We start from the raw sequence: 5,910 nt of genomic DNA, 5'->3' as shown, positions 1-5,910 counted from the left end.
AGTTTTGTATTTTGTATATCTTTCAAGCCTCTGTGGCAAATAAAGAAGAGATTATTATTATTATTTAGAAGAATATTAGAACATCTTTTGTCTTAGTTCTTTATGTTCTGAGATCAAATCTTGATGAGGTCAACCCTAACTTTCATCCTTTCGTGGTTGATAAAATAAAGTACTAGTCCAGTGCTAGAGTCAAGGGTATCAAGTAACCTAGCCCCACAAGTTTCAGATTTTGTGCTTATGCTAAACTAATAGTGCAACTTGTTTGGCAAAAGCTGAACATTTATACATCATCTTTGACAGGTGAGTCCATCATCATCATCATCACCATCATCATCACCATCATCATCGTCACCATTCTCATCATCATCATCATCATCATCATCATCATCATCATTATTATTATTACCATCATCATTATTATCATTATTATGAGTGAAGGTACATGGCTCAATGGTTAGAGCGTTGGGCTCATGATCATGAGATAGTGAGTTCATTTCCTGGACTAGGCTGTGTATTGTGTTCTTGAGCAAGACACTTAATTTTTCATGTTGCTCCAGTTCACTCAGCTGTAGAAATGAGTTACGACGTTACTTGAGGCAAGCTCTATTCTTGGAAAAGAATGCATGGACAATTTCATAAGGATGTTGAAGATAAGACAGACAGAGAAAAAAGATGGCTGTGGATGACTAAAAGTGATTTAAAACCAGAAACGAAGGCTCTAATCTGTGCTGCCGAAGAGCAAGCACTAAAAACAAACTACATAAAATACAAAGTAGACAACACATCAGAGAGTGATAAGTGCAGAATCTGTGGACAAAATGGTGAAAGCGTATGGCATATTACCAGTTAATGTATGCCACTAGCCCAGAAAGAATATAAGAGATGCTATAACAATATAGCAAGAATTGTTCATTGGATATTTTGCAACAAGTATGGACTTGAAAGAGGAACAAACTGGTACGACCACAAACCGGCAGGCATCATCAAAAATAATAATGCAAAGATCCTGTGAGATTTTATGATTCAGTGTGACCATGAGATAGAGAACAGGAAGCCAGATATAGTCTTAATTGAGAAAGAAACCAAACTATGCTGGATCATAGATATAGCATGCCCATCTGACAACAAGGTATGCGATAAGGAAGAAAGAAAAGTCAATAGGTATGACAGGTTAGCTTGGGAGGTTAAGCAGTTGTGGTCGATGAAAAAGGTGGTAGTGGTACCAATAATTGTCGGAGCCCTGGGAACAGTGAGTTAAAATCTCAAGAAGTACCTGGAACAAATAGGGGCAGCAATAAGGATGAAGCACTTTCAGAAAACAACACTGCTTGGAACCGCTCGAATACTCCAGAAGGTGCTCAAAAAATAAGAAGTGTTACCTTAGTTCACTGGTTGTGAACAGCTGACACCATAGTACATCTCCACCGTTAGGATCTGTGCAAGGGCAATAATAAAAATTATTATCATTATTATTATTACTATTATTATTATTATTATTATTATTATTATTATGATTATCATCATTATTATTATCATTATTATTATAATCATTATTATAGTTTGTATATATATAATATATCTACATGTAAATATAAGTTCAGCAAAAATTTAGATTCAAATGAATATGGTACTTAATTTAGATGCACCAGAATTTTGAATGGTGTTATCCATAAAAATCCGTGGGGTGATTATAATCAAAATAAGCAACAAGAATGACTCCGGTAATTTGGTACGACATTTTCGTACTACATCATTTTATTAAATATTGTAAGTATTACAACAGATTTAAGATGCTGAGTACTCATCAGCCAATTATAGAGGTTTTCCATTATACATTAATAAATGATGAGGTACGAAACGATCGTACCAAATTACCGGAGTCATTCTTGTTGCTTATTTTGATACATGTAAAAATATATATATATAAGATGTATATGTATACATCAATAGTAAATATATATAGAGAGAGTAAATGTATATGAATGTATGCACACACACACACATGCTTGTTTTAACAGTTTGACTTGGAACTGCATTACTAAATGTTTCACAGATGTAAAACATGAACATCAATCCTCATAACTCAAGAGCCTGTGTTGGGTGCCCTTTTCTTTCATTTGTAACACTTATCTTTATATATGTGTCAGTATATTAAACAATAAATGTATGTATATATGTATGTGTGTATGTGCATGTGTGTGCATTTATAAATGTATATAAATACGTATAAAAATATATATATGTGTGTGTATATAAATACGTGTATTTGTGTGTGATTGTGCATATATATTCATATATACATATTCATATGCACATATACACATATACAATGTGCCTACATTATTCTTTAAATTCATTAAAAATAATGATTTCAAATTCCCATATTGATAAATCTTTTGAGATCTATAAAATGTTTTGAAATGCAACAAAGGAACGTTCTTAATTAATTCAAATTAGGACAGTTGTGTACATGTTTAGCTATCATGTATACAACATTACGTTTGTATGCGTATTGTGAGGGAATATTTAGTATGAATGCACATTATCTATCTATGTATGTGTGTGTATGCATAGATACGTATATACATATATGTATGTGTGAGTATATATATATATGTATACATGTATATATATGTAAGCATATATGTATATATGCGTGTTTACATGAATAAATATATAAATGTATTTATGGATATATATATATATCCACATATATATATATATATATCCATATATATATATAGATATATATATATACATATATATATATATAATATATATATATATATATATATATATATATATATGTATGTATGTATGTATGTATGCATGTATGTATGTATGTATGTATATATGTAGATATGTATATATATATATATATGTAGTTATGTATATATACATATATACATACATATATATATAATATAATATATATATATATATATTTATATCGTTTTATTTTATATATATTTTATATATAACCCGGGACCTACATATATATATATATATATGTATGTATGTATATATGTGTGTGTGTGAATTTTACATATACATTATACATCCATACATACATATACATGCATGGATGTATGTCTGTATGTGAGTGTGCATATGTATGAGTATTATCAAACACACAGACACATGCATGCACACTCACACACACACACACACAGATATATATAATATAAATATATGTATGAACATGTCAACGGGAATGTGTAGGGATGAGAAATATTTGAGATGCTATTATTGTGTATATATTATGTGTGGGTTTATATATTATTATCAACAACATTTTATACTTTATTTAAATCAAATTCTTTGAAACATTAAGATTCAATCAATATTGTGTATATGTTATGTATACACGTGTTTATACATTAAATATATATGCGATTACGTTTGTATGCATGATTATGCACATATATTTATATATGTGTGTGTGTATATATATATATATATATATATATATATATATACATACTTGCATGCAAACATTGTTTTTTATATATATATATGTAAGTATTCATGTGTGTATACATTCAATTTCTAATAAACCCTTTTGAAGCTGTTTCAAAATCTGTTTATAATGTGGTAGTTAGCTATTAAATATATACTGTGTAGTGATACAGGGGGAACCCACACATGCATACACACATGCACCAACCCAACCTCACACAAGCAAATACACATGCAGTCACATTCACACATGCACGCACATATACTCGGATACATACATAAACAAAAAAACGTACGCAAATACAGACTCACTTGTATATTCATATACAAATGGATCTGTGCACACATTCATGCATACACACATTATCACAAATATACTCATAGACAAGCGAAGGCACCATGTATACATGCCCACACTTAAACATGATTACAGGAACAGCAACAATAACAACAACAATTGGTCTTTAACATTGATTCGAGTTTGTAATTTTGATCTGAGTGTTGGGTAGATAAACTCATTTTCAATAAAGCACCAGCATTTTACTGGTATTTAATTTATTGGCTCCTGAAGGACAATAGTTAATATGAACTTTAAAGAGAGACATAACTAAACAGCAGGGTGCTCCAGCTATTCTTATTTCTTTACTGCCCACAAGGGGCTACACACAGAGAGGACAAACAAGAACAGACAAACGAATTAAGTTGATTATATCGACCCCAGTGTGTAACTGGTACTTATTTAATTGACCCCAAAAGGATGAAAAGCAAAGTCAACCTCAACAGAATTTGAAGTCAGAACGTAGCGGCAGACAAAATACTGCAAAGCATTTCACCTGGCATGCTAATGTTTCTGCAGCTCACAGCCTTAGTGCTCCACCTATTCTGCTATGCAATACCCCAAAATGTGTTAGGTGAGGGCCTTAATCCTGTGTCTATACTGTTTAACTGATGGACTACTAAAAGCTATAGCTCAGCATCTATCTGGATATTTAGTTTGTAAGAAGGCTGATGGATAAGGGCAATGATGAGATGGTAGTGGATGAAGAATGATGATAGTGATGATGATGATGATGGGGTGGGGGTCGGGGTGGCGGTGGATGATGATGATTATGATGGTGGTGTTGGTGGTGATGATAGTAGATGATGATGGAGATGATGATGATGATGACAATGATGATAGTAGACAATGATGATGATGGTGGTGGTGATGATAACGACAATGATGGCAACAATAATAGTGGATGATGATGATGATGATGAGGAGGAGGAGGAGGAGGAGGGAAGATAATGGAAAATACAGTGACGCTGACATTGATGTGTTCTTCACAATTATACTGTTGACTTTGAATAACACCCTATTACTGTTTAAAAGAGGAATGTCATTTTTCATAGTGCGTACCTAGGTATACTATGCCTTAACAAAATAAAAAAAAATTCAACTTGGGACTGGAACACTAGAATGATTGCATTACAGAATTAATCCTCATCCCTCCTTAACCCCTGATCAAGCACCACCAGGGCATATAGTCATTATAGATGTGTTATAGTCATGCTGTTCATCTCTCTTTAGTTTTGGATCACAGGCCCAATTAGCCCTCCACAGGAGCTAGCTGAAAAGTTTGCATGTATTACTGCTTTTACGGCAGTCCTTAATAAATCATAAGATAAAATGGACTAAAATGATTTGCTTCACTATATCATTTAAAAAGAAATGATGGTCGTGGTTAGAGCATCATTGATCACTGATCTGCTTGATGAGAACTAAACTGAGGTGATGCAGCACCAGTAATAAGCAACAAGAAACCATTAATAGCAACAACAAAAACAACTAGAATCCTCTTATTCCCTATAAATGCTAGGTATTAGGCAGTTTTTGAGAGAGATTTCATTAGTGATTACAGTTTTACATAGATTTCTATTCACTGAGCTGAGCATTCATTAAGTCTTTTGTAGCTGAAAAAAACCCACATGTTGAAATATTAAAAAGCCAATTAATCGTCATCATCGTCGTTGTCATCGTCACCATCATCATCATCATCATCATCATCATCATCATCATCATCACTATCATATTCATTATCATCGTCGTCGTCGTCGTCATCATCATCAACATCGTGATCATTATTGTCATCGTTAACGTCATCATCATGTTCGTCATTATCATCATCATCATCATCATTGTTATCATCATCATCAACATCATCACCATGTTCATCATCATCGTCGTCGTCGTCATAATCCTCATTGCCGTCACCATTGTTATCATCATCATCATCATCATCATCATCATCATTATCATTATCATCATCACCATCATAATCCTCATTGTTGTCACCACCATTATAATCATCATCATCATCGTTATCATCATCATTGCCATCATGATGATCATCCTCGTCATCACCATTATCATCACCATCATCATCATCATCATCATCACCACCATCATCA

At 32.7% G+C, this 5,910-nt stretch overlaps 1 long non-coding RNA gene across 1 annotated transcript in view; it reads left to right on the top strand.

The window, feature by feature from the left end:
* The first annotated feature begins 432 nt into the window (after window positions 1–432).
* The window catches only part of LOC118766871, a 22,025-nt gene continuing 16,547 nt past the window's right edge, over window positions 433–5,910 (top strand). The window contains exon 1 of the long non-coding RNA XR_005002782.1: window positions 433–461. This is a non-coding gene — a long non-coding RNA (uncharacterized LOC118766871). The remainder of the gene's footprint in view (window positions 462–5,910) is intronic.

This window comes from Octopus sinensis, linkage group LG18, assembly GCF_006345805.1.
Source record: "Octopus sinensis linkage group LG18, ASM634580v1, whole genome shotgun sequence".
Classification (NCBI taxonomy): Eukaryota; Metazoa; Mollusca; class Cephalopoda; order Octopoda; family Octopodidae; genus Octopus; species Octopus sinensis.
This window is presented reverse-complemented; position numbering and strand designations above follow the sequence as displayed.